We start from the raw sequence: 17,620 nt of genomic DNA, 5'->3' as shown, positions 1-17,620 counted from the left end.
GGCCATAGTCACCATATTCTTAAGCATTGGTGACTAACTTGAGTCTTTGAAAAACACTGTGCAAGCTAAAGAAAATGTCTCTGTGGACTTCCTAGCTGCAACCTCTGGGTTAAGGGAAGCCCAGCAGGTGTTCCTCTCTCCTGTCCCACCACCCTGAAGCCTGCCACAGATTCATCCAACAAGTATTTCTGGACATTGAATATGTGCCAGGCACTGTTCTGTGCTAGACATAAGGCAGTGAAAATTCAGATAAAATGTCTGTTCTCAATAGGCCACACTCACTGAGAGATGGACAGTAAGCGAAATGAGTAAGAAGAAAATGTGCAGTATATTAGATAGTACACAGGGCTATGGAGGAAAACAAAGCAAGATGACAATAGGAAAGGTGGTTTGAGGTCCACTTTTGAATAGAAAAATTGGTGAAAACTTCAGTGAGAAGGCAGCAAGTCAACAAGAACCTGAGGGAATAAGCCACCTAGAGAACAGGAGAAGAACATTCTAGAGAGACAGGGATAGCAAGTGCAAAAGTTCTGAGGCATGTAGCAAAGGGACTGGTTAACAGGAGAGGTGGGAGTGAGTGAGTGAGAGCAAGGAAGAGTAGGAGGGAGGCCAGAGAGATGGGGTGGGACAGCCCACTGAGCAGCCTCTGCAATCCAAGAAGCCATGGGGGAATTCTGAGCAGCGCAGAAACTTGACCTTGCATGTTCTCACAGGTTACCCAGGCTGCTATGTTGAGAGCAGACTGCAGGGAGGCAAAGTGGAGGAGGGAGGCTATGACACTGATCAGAGCAGTGGAGACGATGGCAGCACAGAGCAGGAGGACAGCACACAGGTGGAAAGAAATGGTCAGATCCATTGCTAGGCAGGCCTCAGGAAATCCTAGGTATGGAATTTCCCATCTCCTGGATTGTTTCAGTCACCTATCAAAAGTAAAATGTAGCATCATGTTTGAAGAATTTTCCACTTACAAAACCAAAACTGTTCACTTAGCTGCCTTAAAACTCTTTGCTGCCTTGATAGTCTGGCTTCATCCCTGTGCACGGAGAGATCTGTTGACTCTAGCAGGATGAGTTAAGTGAGATCACAAGACACAGAAAGAGGAATAGACAGATCTGAAAATAAGCACTGGCTCATGCACCCAGAACCTAAGGCAGACCAAAATAAACCACATCCTCCCACCACTTTATTTTTTTATATTTATGGGTTTTTTTGATTTTTAGCAAATTATAATTTTAGAGGTGGTAACCAGTTTGAAAAAAAGATGAGCAGGAGGAGAAGGGAAAAAAGAGGAGGAGGAGGTCGAGGAGGAGGAGGAGCAAGAAAAAGAGAAAGAGGAGCAAGAGGAGGAGGATGAGGAGGAGGAGCAAGACGAGGAAGAGAAGGAGGAGGAAGAGGAGGGCGATCCTTAGCCAGGAGCCCAGGAGCCAGGAGCAGTGCTGGCCCTTCCCTCTATCACCAGTGGCTGCGTGTGCGGAGAATGAGAATTGCAGACTTGAGCTGTTCAGAACCTCAAAATGTCTCTGGTTAGAGACAGACTCAATGTCTGCTATATGTGCTACGTGCCACAGCATTTCCTGTTAATTAAAAGTCATTCACAGCTCTGTGGGTAAAAGGACCTATTCCATACTCCAGATACTCCTGAAAGTGCTTAGGAAGGGGTCAGGAGGAAAGGCATGGCCAACCTGAAAATATTCCTGCTTCCCTTGAGACCAGAGTGACTAGCAAATCACCTTGGCGGGGCATCTTCTCCCCTCGACAGCAGAGGCTCAGCCGCTCCATTAGAAAGGGAAGTAACTGCCATCTCTCGGTTCCAGGAATTCCTCCAGGCTCTGCCCGCCACTGTACCTTCTTTGGGCTCCCTCTCTGGCCTGACCTCCCAGCGGCACCATGTTTAGGTTCTCTTGTTTGCCAAGACTCCCTAATAAAGATGCCTTGGCACTCAGCCCATATCCCCTCCACACTTCCCTCAATGTCTGAGGCTGCTCACTGCCAACCCTGGCATTCCGCTTTTTGCCCGGTTTTGGGAAACTTCTAGGTCCACCTGCAGAGAATCCAGAGTGCCAGGTCACTGCCCAGAAAGCCCGCCTCAAGCAATCGTGAGCAGGGAGCTGTTGGATAATGCCCAGCTTCCTCGTCCCGCAGATGGATTAAATCCAAGGCATGTTCTAAAGTGTCTCCGGGAGCTCCCTGTGGGATCAAACTCCAGGTGCCCACTGTGGCAAATGGCTTAATAAGTCCCCTTGCTCCCCTCCCTTTTCTGTCTCCCTTCCCCCATCCATGCTTCCTGGCCTCACTTCCTAAATAATGACTTGTGCTTGAAGTCTTGCCTCAGTGTCTGCATTTGGAGGGATCTATCTAAGACACCCATCCACCGCCTCTGACTTGTGCTTCCCCAGGAGAAAGTTCTGCCTGCCCAGCTCCTCTGATCCTGCCCTGACCCCCACAGGCAGAGCCTTTCCAGTCCAGGCTGGGGTCCTAGAACAGCTCTCCAGCACAGCCTGGAACCTGCATCCTTGCGCATCAGGGGCAGGCGTTATTGCCTCCTCGCCTTCACCCCCACCCACCTCTGCTGGAGGCTCATGCTCCATCCTGTCCCAGGAGCCATGGCTATGTGCAGGGTGCCCCTCACAGCATTCTGCAGCCGCTGCTGCCTGGCAGCTGTGGTTTCCTATCAGCTGCTGTGCGCAGACTGAGGGAGACACTCCTGGGCCTCATCCCAGACTTCCTGGCTTTGCCAAGCTCGCCGCTGCTGGAATGAACAAGGGAGCCCAAGTGTGGAGCTGTGTAGAGTCTCTCCAGGCCCAAGAGCATATTGGGAGCTGCCAAGCTCCACATAGAGCTAAAAGAGCTGGAAGCAGAGCTCCAAAGGTGGCAATAGAGGACAGTCAGAAGAGGATGCTCATTGGGGTTGCATCTTGAAGTCACTTATAATTTAGATATCTAATGGCAATGTGGCCTCTTCATGCGGGGCATGGCTGGTCAGGCCTAGGCTGATTGCCTACACGCCAAGCTGTTCTGGTTGATTCTTTGACCAGTTGCCATAAAGCGCCTTTGATCCAACCCTGACACTGGTGGGTTTCACAGCTCCGAGGGAGACACAGCCATCTGGCAGTCTATCTAGAGTGGGAGCCCAGACATCAGAGGTTTCTGGAAACATCTTTGGGTATTTTTAGTGCCCCATTTCTCTCCCTTCTTCCCTGACAGCTCCTAAAACAAACCTCAGCAAGCAAGGAGGTGCCTGTGTTTCTGTAGCTGGGGTCTTTCTCCGCCTCCACTCCTGACACCACGTGGGCTGACCTCAGCGAGCTTCTTGCCTTAGCTCTGTGATCAGCCTTTCCTCCCCTCACCCTGGATACCTCTGCCTATGTGCTCGATTCTCACAGAGGCTGGTCCACAGCAAAATCAGTTGCAGGAGGACCAGGACGCATCTCCAGTGCCTAGAACACCGCTTACACATCACAGGCACTTCATAAAATTTGCCCTATAAATGAATGAATAAAGTGACTCATCACTGAGGCTCAAAGCAGTACCCAGGCCAGTTGCTGAGGCACGTACCCCAGTGTGGGCTCCGCTACTGCACTCTGCCTTGTCTGGCTGGTTAAACACCTTACTCCCCAGTTTTCCCCTGGGTACAGTGGCATACGATGGAGGTTGTGAAATGGAAGTGGTTTAACTGGACTTTCTGAAAGAAAGTCAAATCTGGCAGAATCACAGAGGTTGAAATTAACAGACCCTCTTCCTTTGACCAAAACTTTATTTAGGCTCCTTTGAGTCCTCTACTTGCTGGGGGCCTGACCTTGGGCTTCCTTGTCTATCCTCGTAGAATCCAGTCTGAGCAAGAATTCTGCTCAGTTTAGCAAAAATCCTCTCTTTGGGGCCTGACTATCCTCAATGCCTTATCACCCTGGCCTGCCTTTTGCAGTAACTGATCAAGTCAGTTTAGCCAGAAACCCCTCATCCTTGATGTTTCCTCTTAGTCATTTTCCACCTCCCCCTCACCCCCTACTCAGCTCCCTGATAAATCCCCACTTGTCCTCGCTGGAGTTGAAGTGGAGTCTGATCTCTCTCCCTCACTACAAAACCCTGTTGCTGTGGTCCCCATATCCTATCGCCACGGCTCCCCTTGAATAAAGTCTGCTCTGTCATCCTTAACAAACTGAACCAAGAAAATTCTAGAAGACAAGAGCGTCAGTGCAATCATCAACACCAGTGAGGCAGCAATGAAGATACAGAGGTGTAACGTGACTGGGAAGGAAGCGGACAGGGTTAGGGAACCAAGTGGATGAGGGTGGCAGGTGACTGACAGCCTGGAGTTATGGGTGGCTCTAGATTTTTCTGGCTCAAAACTAGAGAATAACACCATTAACCAAAATCAAGAACATGTCAAGAATATGTAAAAGTGCACTTTTCCCTTAAGTACCACAATCTCAGCAATGGCATGGCTTGACTCCTAAATAATATCAAATCAGAAATTTCTCATTCCTCTATCTGAGCAACTTGATTGAGACCTGTGGATACATCTTTGCTAAACCAGGCCACAAAATGTGTACCCAACTGATAGATAATTCCTCAAATACCTATCTTGTTTCCACCTTCCTTCTAGAAGCATACATGACCTTTTTAAACACACACATTTTCTACAGAAACGCTCAGGGCACAGAGGGCTGGAGGTCACAGCCATCGAGGGTGTGTTGCCTTCCGCAGGCTGTCTCGGGGCTCATGTGGGCCAGAAAAGGCTTCTCTGGTCTGAAGGCAATACTTGGCATATGCAGAACGCCTGCTGTCAGCAGTTGCTTTTCAAAGGCGATGTTAATTCCAGCTCATTGTTCTACCCCATTTTCCATTCAGAGGCGCAGCATGAGGTATTTGGCAAGCCATGAACTAAAGCTGCACATGTATTCCAGTCTCTTTGGGGGTGGGTCCCAGCCTTGTTCCCACACTCTCCCTCTCTCCTCCCACTTTTAGTATTTCAACGTTCTTCCCCTTTTCATTTCTGCTTCCGACTTATGTACTGCACTGGTGTGACTTAGTGGAAAAGTAGATTGTTCTTTGGAAATAGAGCTATTCCCACAATAGGTGGAGATGTGGGATAGATTGGAATGATCCAAACACAAATCTCAATCCAGATCCTGTGGATACGAGACCGTGGCTGTGGTCTAGACGAGGAAGGCTGGCAGGCCTAGAAGGATCAACTGGACAAACCTTTATCAAGCCCCTATCATGCTCGGCATTGAGGATGTAACAAAGAACAAGGGAGACCCTGTTCTCAAGGAGGGTAGGGTCTGGTGGGCCATGTGAGACCTGAGGTCACCTCCCTGAGAAGGAAGTCTTGTCACTGCCATGTTAGAGATGGGCAAGCTCAAGTGTAGAGCCATTACAACCTTCCCAGCAGCCAAGCCTCAATAGAGGCAAACTTCCAGGTCTACTGACTCTGCCCCCTCTATCACAGCTGCCCACTGGCTTAACAGTGGCATCAGTACACCCATCCTGGATGAGTCTATCCATGACTTGGAATGATCCTTATAACTTATTAAGCAGGAAACAAAATTTAAGAACCCATATCCAGCTTAGTGCCAGTTTCTAGTGGCATCGCCTGATGTGTTCTTTTTGCCTGCTGCACACCAATTCACTGAGACAGCAGTATTGCAGTAGAGAAAGGATTAATAATTGCAGGGCTAGCTGAGCAGAAGGACAGGAGATATTACTACTCAAATCAGCCTCCCTCAGAACTCAGAGGCTATGGATGTTATAGATAGTTTGTTAGGCAGGTGGCTAGGGAATGGGTGCTGCTAATTGGTTGGGGATGAACTCATAGGACTATGGAAAATGGTCCCCCTGTGCTGAGTCAGTGTCTTGGTGGAGGCCACAGGACTGGTGGAATCATGAGTCATGGGTCCAGGTGAAGTAAGTTGTCAGGATGCAAAAGTCTGAAAACCATCTCCAAAGGCCAATCTTAGGTTATGCAATAGTAATGTTATCTATAGGAACAATTGGGGAAGTCACAAATCTTATAATCTCTGACCACATAATTCCTGAGCAGAGAGGAATTATAGAAAAGCAAGCTAGGGAACAATGGCTGGTTATTGTTTAACTGTACCTACCTTTTAGCAGAATTCAGGCCCCTCCCATAACCATAATCTTTTAGCCTTTTATTGTTTTACAAATGTGGTTTTGTCCCTGAGCAAGGAGAAGGTTAGTTTTCAGGAAGGACTATTATCATTCTTGCTTCAAAGATAAATAATAAGCTAAATTCCTTTCATCTTTAGCTTAGCCTACACTCATGAAAGAATAAGGACCAACAGCCTGTGAGACTAGAAGCAAGATGGAGTTGGCCACACTAGATTGTCTCATTGTCATAATCTTTGCAAATGAGTTTTCATCTCTAGCTTCCCTTTAAGTTCAAGATTGAGGTTGCATAGAATAACTTGAAAAATTGGCCAATTATTCAACAACCTTTGTGATAAAGATTACCCCAGAGGGTGTGACTTTAACTCTGAAACATCCTATTATTCTAACAGAAAGGAGTTAGACTCTCAAACCTGCTCAGTAAATGCCAGATCCAAATATTCTAGGAAGCGCATAGATTTGGTTACCTGGGCTCTCCTTTTGTTGAGTATCTGCTGTACTCCAATTACTGTGCCCATTTCATCACACTGTGACCCAATCCTACAGTCCAATCACAGGAATGGATGGTTGGCAGTGTTATGACTAGGCTGTCCCAAAAGCCCAAGTTCCAAATTTACCAGGCAAGGAGAGCAGCAGGAAGAGCAGCTGCAGAGGGGATTGACTTTCTTCCATGTGGTCAGGAGGTTGGCCCCTTTGAAATTCAAAGGCAGTTCCTTAAAGCTAAAAAAATAAAAAGCTAGTCCTGGTCCTTCTGATCAGGGAGGTGTGGAGGATGGGTGTGAGTCAGCTCTCCAGGCAGCTGCTGTGAGCTGATGGAGCTTGGGTGGGAGGCACCGCACTCCAAAGCACCTACCGCCCAATGTGGCTAGTTGGGGAATGCCAGCACATGCCACCCTGCCTTGGGCTTCTCCAAATGAGTGACTGCTTGGCACCAAAGGCAGCATGCCACCCACTGGAGGGCTGACAGGCAAAGCCACAAGCGATGACAGGCCCTAAAGGAAATAGCGTCACCATAAGCCAGACTGGAACCGTACCAAGGGTGTAGTCTGGAAAAAAACCCAGATGCTGTGTCAGGTCAGCCACACCCAGCCACAGGAGAGCTGGAAAGGAAAAGATCACCTACAGAGGTGGGGCAGCTGGGCACTCTGCAGGGGAGAGAACCAACATCAGGCTTTGCGTTGACCTCAGTAAGAGCTTGTCCTACAAACAGGCCTTGGGTGAGGCGAACCCAGGTTGGAATGTAGGTCCGTGACTCCTGATTGTGTGGCCTTGGCCAAATAGCTGAACCTCTCTGAGTCTCAATTTCCTCAAAAGTGACAAAAACAAACTTCAGATAGCCACTGTGAGGATTTCATGAGACAATATGTGTATGCACACACATACATGCCCCTAGCACAGTGCCTGACACATGGTAGGTACTCAATAAATGTTAGTTCTTTTGTCACACCCTGCATCCTACTCACTCATCTGTGAAACCACTTGGAGCAGGGATCCCTGACAGAAAGACCTTCATTTATAGGATAAATGTACTAAGTACAAGTCTGAATCCTACCCAACTATTTAGAAGCAAGAATATAAATAGTTAATTCCACAGGCTTCCCAGATGTGAGCAGCCTTCCTTCCCAATGCATCACTGCTGATTTCCCCCAGCATTCGCCGGTGCAGTGGAGACCGGAGCTTCAGAGCCTTCCACACTGTCCACTGAACAGCCCCACCCTTGTGCTCAGGCTTTCCTTTCCCGTAGATCACCCTGTGAGAGTCTCGGTGAGCCCTGGTCTTTCTGCGCATGATGTGCCTCTCGTTACCCTCTTCATTCTCACTTCCCTCGTCCCCCAATTCTCCCCTCCAGGTCCAGGCTCTTTCCACCTGCTGGGAAGCTGACCTCCTGTTGTCCACCACGGCTCCTCCCTCTTGGTGGAGACCAAGCTCTCACTCTCCAGGGAATTCTCCATATTGACACTGCCCATCAGGGAGGTCTTGAAATTACATCCCACTGATGTTTCCAAGTGTATGCAAAGCCCATGACTGCCTGCCTTCCTTTCAATCTTTCCAAAGTTTTTTTGTTTTTTTTGTTTTTTAATAAATTATATATAAGCAGCACAAATCACCTAGCAAACCATTTAGCAGGAATCTGTGACTCCTTTTTACTTAGACACTGCTGATCTATAAGTGGATCCTCAGAAAAGGAGAAAGCTAGGAAGTGTCAGGAGGAAGAAGTTGCCCAATTCTCCGCACATGAGAACATCTAGAAAAAAGCAGAGTGGTAGTGTCCTTCTCCCCACACCTCTCCTCCAGCCTGTGAGCTTTGTCTCACTAAAGAAAAGGAGTGAGGAGTGAGTAGGAAAGCTATCTTGGGAAGCCAGGGAAGGCAGGCCCCTCTGTCTCCACCCCAGGCCCCTCACTTCTTAAAGCCCTGAGGGAAATGAAGCTCTCTGTTTAAAGAAGAAGCATTTCCTCCACCTGTGCCTCAGCTATCAGTGAGGGAAGAGAAACAGCACAAAGAGTTGCAAATTCCCCTCGAGGTCAGGCAACCTCTAGCTTCCACCGGAGGAGCTTCCTCAGCTCACTGGCCCTACAGCAAACCAGAAAATTGAGTGTCTCTCTTTGAGGGTGCCATGGTCCCTGCAGGTGAATGCACCCAATAGGAAGCTTACTCATTAGTGTGAGATTGTGTCCTGTGACCTGGACATAAAATGGGAATGGTGGCATCATTCCAAAATGGCAGATTTGGCACCAGCCTTGGGCCTTGGTTCTGCCACCATTATTATAATAAACAGCGGTAACATAGGACTGGGTCTCACCTTTGGTGGATTGAAGGGTTTATTCTTCACTGCTGTTGGCCAAGGGCACGTGGGAGTGTAATGGGCTGAATGGTAGCCCCCAATGAGACGTGTCCATGTCTTAAATCCCAGAACCTGCAAAGGTGATCTTATTTAGAAAAAGGGCTTTGCAGATATAATTAAGGATCTCAAGATGAGATCATCCTGGATTATCCAGGTAGGCCCTAAATCCAGTGATAAGTGTCCTTATATGGGTCACAAAAAGAAGAGACTCATGAAGAAGAGGAGAGGCCATGTGAAAGCAGAGGCAGAGATTGGAATGGTGCAGCCACAAGCCAAGAAATGCCTTCAGCCACTAGAAGCTGGAAGAGGCAAGGAAGGATCCTTCCCTAGAGCCTTTGGAGGGAGCATGGCCCTGCCAACACCTTGATTCTAGTGCCAACACCTTGACCTCTGGCCTCTAGTACCATGAGACAATAAATTTCTTTATGTTAAGCCCCTATGTGTATGGTAGTTTGTTACGGTAGTCCCAGGAAGTTAGCACAGGAGTAGGACAGATTTGCCCATTAGAGATTTGCCCACCAAGAGTCCTCTTTTTGTCTCCACGAGCACCCCTTTCTTCTACCTCCTCCGCTCTGTACAGCTACACAGGTGCCCGAGTCTCCAAAAGAACTGGAAGAACTGTGAGATACTTTGAGGTATGGTATATAATTCAGTTCCCTCTATATGGAATTAAAGCATGAAGCAGTCCTTTTCAGGAGAGACATGCAAGCCCTCAGCATAGGGCCTAGCTCAGCATCAGTACTCAACCAATCAATATTCTCCTTCTCCTCCCCTCCATCACTTCTCCCCATTGGATGACAAGCTTTTGTCCTGTCTGGGCCTAGTGCTTCAGTGACAGCATCAACAGGGCTGCTGAGAAAGGCTGGGAGTGTGTGCTGCACCAGGTGGCTGGCCAAGGGGGATGTGGGAGCTGAATTCCACCACGCCCCATTCACCAAACCAAAAGTGGACAATTTTTTAAAAAGAGACAGGGTCTTACTGTGTTGCCCAGGCTGGTCTCAAACTTCTGGGATCAAGCAATCCTCCTTGGCCTCCCAAGTATTATAGAGGTGAGCCAACATGCCAGGCAGCCATAGAGTACAATTGACAGCCCAAAGTTCAGTGGCTTTTTTGTCAGTTTGCCCAGTTGAGAAGACAGCATCTTTCAAAATCAAGGAAAGATACTATTGGAATGATGAAAAAAATTGGAAATAGATTGTAGTAATGATTGTACAACATGGTGCATATCATTAATGTCACTGAATTGTACATTTAAATTGTTAAAATTATGAATTTGGTGTTATATTTTTTTACCACAATTATAAAAAGGTTAATAATGCAATATACCAAACTCATTGAATTATACACATTAAGTGGGCAAATTATATGGTATGTGAATTATATCTCAACGAGGTGATTTTAAAGAATGCAAACAGATTTTTTAAATACATTTTTTTTTTTTGAGACAGAGTTTTGCTCTTGTCTCCCAGGCTGGAGTGCAATGGCATGGTCTCAGCTCACTGCAACCTCCACCTCCCCGGTTCAAGCGATTCTCCTGCCTCAGCCTCCCAAGTAGCTGAGATTACAGGTGCCCACCACCACACCCAGCTAATTTTTGTACTTTTAGTAGAGACGGGGTTTCATCATTTTGGTCAGGCTGCTCTCAAAATCTTGACCTCAGGTAATCCACCCACCTCTGCCTCCCAAAGTGCAGGCATGAGCCACCATGTCCAGCCTTACAAAACACATTTTACAAAAAGAAAAAACTGAAGACTCCAATTAAACTCATTCTGTGAAAAAAATTTTTCAGAAATTGTGTGTGCTAGCAGAGGCTCTTAACACAAAGCTTGCTCTGTCTTTCACTGGCCATTGACTTGTGGAGTCCAGCTTTTGGTGGCTGTTCAATGCAGGAGATAATGTTCAGCCACGGGTAGAAACCTCTGTGTTGGAATGCTGATTCTTTGGCCACTCATCAGTCAGGGTGCCCACCTCTCAGACTCTGACCGTAAAACTCCCATTTTCTCTCTTTTCTGTGCCCTAAAACTCGATGTGCAGGCTTTCCCTTTGCCTTTCCCATCTTAATTCGCACATCCTGCATTTTCCAAACCAACTCTTCTATTTCTGGTTTTCCATTAAGCCTTTAGCTTTGCACTGCATCCTGCCTTTGATGTTTTGAGAGCTGTGAGCAGGGTCATAGGATGTTTTGAAGGAAAGAATCATTAAATAGCAACAATTTTCAACACGCTCTCTATTTGTACATAAAAAGTACAGGTAGACACAAAGAAACAGAAACAACTTGTCAATCCACCCCTTCACACTACATTGGGAAAGATAATCTAGAATTCCTGACACACTGCATTTGCCATAAACGCAATATGAAAGCGGATTGGAAATACTCACCTAGCAATGACAGACGAAGCAGGTCGGAAAAACATCTTATGGATAAATGAGTATCTGTTGTTTGTGGGGAGGTGCCATGTCCAGATAAGGGTGTGTATTGTGATTAAATTTAATACTGGTGTAAATACCCTGCAACCTGCCATTTTCTCAGTGGGATTTATGATTTGCCCATATAAGACAATCAGCAAAGAGTGGCAGAGAGGCGTAGGAGTCTAAAGGAAAGTGATTAGGGCTAAGAAAAGAGGGAAAATTAACAACAGTCTCAAAAAGGTAACATCCTACCACACATAACGGGTAATGTTTGGGAAGAAGATGTTAAGAGATTGAGAAAAAGAGAAGAGATACTGTAAGAGCGGTTGTAAGCATGTTTTATCTGATTCTAATTTTTAGAAAGTTAGCAATTTGCATACTGCACCTGTATTAATCAGACACTTGATTGAGCAGAGGCTTCTCATTCCTTTACTCTACCAAATTGTCTAGAATGACACTGGGGGAATTGACTCTGATGTTCAAATAAATAGCAGGGAGGAGAGTCTAAAGTCACCACTCAATAAAATAATTGGGCACTTTTATTAGGAAATTGTTACATTTACCAAAGGAAAACCTTATTTTGACTGGAAACACAGAAAAACCAAGCAAGTAATTTCAAAGCCAGCATGGGGAAGATGAAAGTACATATCTGTCCCCAAAGAAAGCCAAGCTGAATAGGTAAATCCAGCTCCCAATTATTCCATTCTAGGTGGATTATACAACAGTTTTCTCTCGATTTGTGATTCTGAGTGACTGTTGTTTGGCACTGTTCGCTGGCTGTGAAAGGCTATTTTGAACTACTGAATATTCACTTTCCAGTGTCCTCTGTATTTAGGCTTGTCCATGTGACATGGTTTGGCCAAGGAGACATCAGGGTTTGCTGAGGTTGGGGGCTGGGGAAAGGAAGGCTTTCCTTTCCCATAAAAGGGACAGGTGGGACATAGTGTGAGCTATACTGTCTCTTCCCCTTGTTTCTGTACTGCATGTGGTCATGATGCCTTGAGCTACATAGCCATTTTGTAACTATGAGACGGCAAGGATAAGGGACAAAAAGCCAACACTTAGGATGTCACAGTGATCAGATAGAAAACATCTGGCTCCCTGATGATTCAATTGAGCAGCTGAACCAATACCAGCCTCTACCTACCTCCCAAGTTCTTAATCAGAAAAGCTAATGCCTATTGATTTAAGGTACCATTGGCTGGGATTTCTCTTACTTGCAGCCCAAAGAATTCCTAACTGACACACCATGTAGCAGGGGTCCCAAGGGGCCTAAAGCAAGAGCTAGAATTATGGTGTCTGAGTAATGAATGTCACAAGCAGCCTGCAGGCATCAGTTTGCACTTACAGAAGGTTGATGACAGGGGCCTAGGGGCAAGACACAGATGAAAGGGACAGCATGGGGTCTCTTTCCTGATCAGAACCCATGGACTAGGCTTTGTCTATGGAGAGAGCGCCAGCAGGCAGGAGTAGTTGAAAATCCAAGGGGTTTTGTGTGAATGGGGACACAAGAAAAACTGCTTTAGACCTCTGTTATGAAATACAGCACACACCTGCTCCTTATATCTGTGAGGAGCTCAGTGTGGCTCAGGTCCAGTTGAGATAGGAAAAACTGTAGTACCGTTTGGTCACTAGGAGGGCTTCTATAGACAGCACCCTGGGCAAAGAATGGCCACTGATTGGTTACAGGACATGCTATCCCCAAATGTGGCACCTTGGCATTTAAGAAAACAGCAGAAGCAGGAAAGGAATTTTCACCTTCCCCACTGCCTTTCTCCCATGAGGCAGGTCATGAAACCTGGGAAGGATTTTCTGACCTTCTCCTGAAGCCGATCATAAAATCCTCATATGAAAGATGCCCTCCCTATACCCAGAGGAAAATATTTATTTTCTTTTTTTGAGACAGAGTTTCGCTCTTGTTGCCCAGGCTGGAGTGTGTGATCTCAGTTCACTGCAACCTCTGCCTCCCAGGTTCAAGCGATCCTCCTGCCTCAGCCTCCCACGTAGCTGGGATTACAGGCATGTGCCACCACGCCTGGCTAATATTTGTATTTTTAGTAGAGACAGGGTTTCTCCATGTTGGTCAGGCTAGTCTCGAACTCCCAACCTCAGGTGATCCACCTGCCTCGGCCTCCCAAAGTGCTGGGATTACAGGCCTGAGCCACTGCACCTGGCCCAAGAAAGTTCTTACCTATGAGGACACAGGGACACAGAGAAGAATCTAAACAAACAAGCCCCGTTAAATTCCCCCCAGTTTATTACCATTAAGTCATACCCCTTTGTTCAATTACTTTCTCCATCACTGTCAACTCTTCATCAAGTCTAGCATAAAAATACACAAGCTGAACTATTTCTTTGGAACTCCTTTTCCTTATGAAGACTCCCGTGTTACATAAAACTTACGGCAAATAAACCTATATGCTTTTCTCTGGGGCCTCAGTCATGAACCTAGGATAGGAAGGAAAGTGTTTCTTCTCCCTTATACCACAATGAGGCACTGGCTTGGGCCCTCAAAAGCACTGGACATCAGTAAGAGGGCAGACGTGGAAGATGTGGGTGAGAGATGGCCGCCCAGCAAACAGCAGGGGTGGAATTGCTGAGTCTTGTGGTATATGTGGGCTCATATACCACAGTGAAGTAGATACCACCATATAGTTTTTATAGGAGACACCATCATATAGTTTTTCAAGGTGTTGTTTTTAAATTCATACTGTACAACACCACAGCACATAGTCAGGATATGAGAATTTCAGCTGGACCTCACATGTTCACCAACACTGAGTGTTGTTGATCTTTTCAATTGTAGCCATTGTGGGGGATATGTAGTGTTGTTGCTACATTATGGCTTAAATTTTCATTTCCCTGAAACTAATGAGATTTAACACCTTTCCATATGCATATTAGCCACTTGGATGTCTTCTTTTAGAGGTGCTCAACAAGGATTTTTGCACATTTATCTATTGAGTCATCTTTTTCTTATTGATTAATAGGGTATCTTTATCTACTCTAGATAGGAGACCTTCCTCAGGTAGATGTATTGCCAATATCTCTTTCCTCCTGTCAGACTTGACTTTCAGTCTCTATTAAGAGTCATTTTTGTGAATAGACATGCTTATTTTTTGTGTAGTACAACTTATTAATCACCTATTTTATAGTTATTATTCTTTTGTGTGTGCCCTACTTAAGAAACAATTTTTCACTTTAATGTTATGAAAGAGCCTGATTATTCAACTAGAAGTTGAATTATTTCAGCTCTCATATTTATATTCATAATTTTCCTGGAACTAATTTTTTAAGATATGCTGTAAGACAGGAATCAATATTTTTTTCATACATGTATTTCATTGATTCAAACTATTAGGAAAAAGGTCATTTTTTAAAAAATGCACTGCTATGTTAACGTGGCATAAACCAAATAACTTTATATGACTGGGTCTATTTTTAATACTTTCTTCTGATACTTTGCTTAATATTTCTATTTTACATGAATACTATGCTCTCTTAATTACTGTAGCATTATAATCTCTCTTAATATTATAAGCCCTCTAATTTTACTTTCTTATTCAAGGAGAACGTAGTTATTATTCTTATGTTTTCATACACATTTTATAATCAACCTGTCACTTTTCACAGAAGGAAAAAAAGCAAAAAACAAACAAAGTATCCTAAATTCTTAATATTTAGATCAGTTGGCTTTATTATAATATTGAATCTCTAATCCATGAACATAGTCTATTCCTTCTTTATTAGACCTTCTGTAATTTCTTTTATAATACTTTCCTGCAGATTTTTCATTAGACTTATTGTGGCATTTGCTATTTGGGGATCCTATTATAAATGGTATGATTTTCTTTTCTTTTCAATTGTTGCTAATATATAGGAATACAATTGATTTTTGTATGTCAACATTGTATTCAGTGACTTTGCTGAATTTACTTAATGATTCTAATAGTTTTGCTATAAATTATTTAGTCTCTTTCTAAGCACACATTTACAGATACTGATAGTATTGTACCTTCCTTTTGAGACTTCATAGATTTTTTTTTCTTGCTATGCTTTAGGAAAACGTTGAATAAAAGTTATCCAGGAATCTCGACTCGTTTCTAATCTCAAGGGATGGCTTTTGTATTTTACCTTTAAGTATAGTGATTGCAGCAGATCTTTTTAAACAGATGCTTTTTGTCAGATTAAAGAAATGCTATATTCATTTTGTTACGTAAAGATTTTATCAGAAATGTATATTGAATTTTATCGAATGCTTTATCTACATCTTTTGATATAGCCACATGGTTTTTCTCCTTCATTCTATTAATGTGATAAATTACAATTGCTGCCTTTTGATTATTAAGCCAATCCTGTATCTCTGGAATTAACTTGGGTTGGTTGTAATTTATACCTTTTATAAATCACAGATTTGATTTGCTAATATTTTGAAAAATAATTTAAAATTTACATTCATAAAAGAGATCAGCCTGTAATTTCTGTCTCGTGATTTCCTTGCATTATTTTGAATTATATCTGGCTTTGCAGGTTTTAAAACGTCTCTTGTTTTCCCATTTCTGAAACAACTGTATAAAATCAGTTATTTATTTATTAAAGTTTGAAAAAAATTATTAGCGAAAGCATCTGGGCCTGGAGTTGTCTTTAGGGGAAGGTTTTTAATAATGAATTCAATTTTAATAGCTATTGAGATATTCAAAATTCCTATTTCTCTCTATTAATTTTGATAAGATCTATTTTTATAAATTATGAAATGTATTGGCATGAAGTTATTGAAAATATCTTCTCACTTTTTTAATGTAAGGAGAATCTGGAATAATGTCCCTTTTTTCATCCCTAACGTGATAATTTATGTGTGTTCCCCCCGCTACATACACACACATATATTAAATACATAGTCTTCCTCGGGGGTAATATAATTTATTAGACCTTTCAAAAAACAACATTTAATTTTGTTGATTTTCTCTGTTATATATTTGTCATCTATTTCATTAAATTCCTACTTCTACTATCTTAAAGTTTAATTGTGTTTTATATTCCCAGCTTCTTCGTATGAATAGTCACATCATTATTTTCAGCCTTTTTTCTTTTCTAACATGTACATTTGAGGCTATGCATTTCCTTTAAGCACATATCTTAATATGCCATATTTTATTATCATTTCATTCATTTTTGTGATTAATTTCTAGCTCAATTTCACTGTAGTCAAAGACTATGATTTTAATAGTTTACAGTTTGTTGATACTACTTTATGGTCCAGCACATAATCAATTTGGAAAACGTTTCACGTGTACTTAAAAGGAAGGCATGTTTTGTACTTGTTTGGTGAGTCTCCGCTGTATTATAATAATTCAAACTGCTAGGCCTGTTGTTCAGGCATTCTATAGCCCTCCTGAGTTTTTGATTGCTTGTTTATCATTTACTTATACTGTTAAAACCTTCCACTATGATTCCGGAATTTTAAACACATCATTTTATCATCTTCTGACTTCCATCGGTTCTTTTGAGAAATTCGCTGTTGGTGTTGCTCCTTTGAAAGTAATATCCTTTTAAAAATCTGATTACTCTTAAGTTTTTTTCTGTCTTTCATTTTTAGCAATAATATAGAAGACCATGAGATATCTAGATGTATTTGTCTTATGTTTACCCTACTGGTGTTTATTAGGCTTCTAGAGTCTGTGTCTGGATATTGTTTTTCTGTTCAGGGAAACTTTGGATATTATCTCTTCAAAATTTGCTTCTGTTTCATTCTCTGTCTCTCCTTTGCTTCTGGGGTTTTAATGAGAGTCAGGGACTCCAGTTCCACGTACGTTAGGCCTTCCCTGGACACCTCACAGCCTACAACTATAAAAGGTTCAGGGGCTCCAGCTGCCCCAAGGGAACGCACCGATTGGCATGCTCACAGCCCACCTTAAAATGTGCCTCCTTGGGAAGTTCTTTCATAAAGTTTCTATCGTGGGCTTCACCCAGGTCAACCCTTTATGTTTCTCTCTAACCACACTCCGGAATGCCTCTTTGTACCAGAGACAGTTCTGCTGTCTCTTGTTGGGGCCCCACGATGCAACCTGCCTTTAAACTTGGGTCCAGAAAGAAGCCTCCCTGAGCAACTGGGGAGGTCCCCGGGTCCAGGCTCTGTGTGTGTCAGCTTCAGGCTATCTAAGTGGCATACCAGGAAAAAAAAAATAGAATTCGTTAGGAGAGCAGAATAATGCAAATTTGGAGTTTAAGAACTGCACGTTTTT

This window comes from Mandrillus leucophaeus, unplaced genomic scaffold (genome assembly GCF_000951045.1).
Source record: "Mandrillus leucophaeus isolate KB7577 unplaced genomic scaffold, Mleu.le_1.0 Scaffold82, whole genome shotgun sequence".
Lineage (NCBI taxonomy): Eukaryota > Metazoa > Chordata > Mammalia > Primates > Cercopithecidae > Mandrillus > Mandrillus leucophaeus.
The sequence above is the reverse complement of the archived record's forward strand: the minus strand, read 5'-3'. Positions refer to the sequence as shown.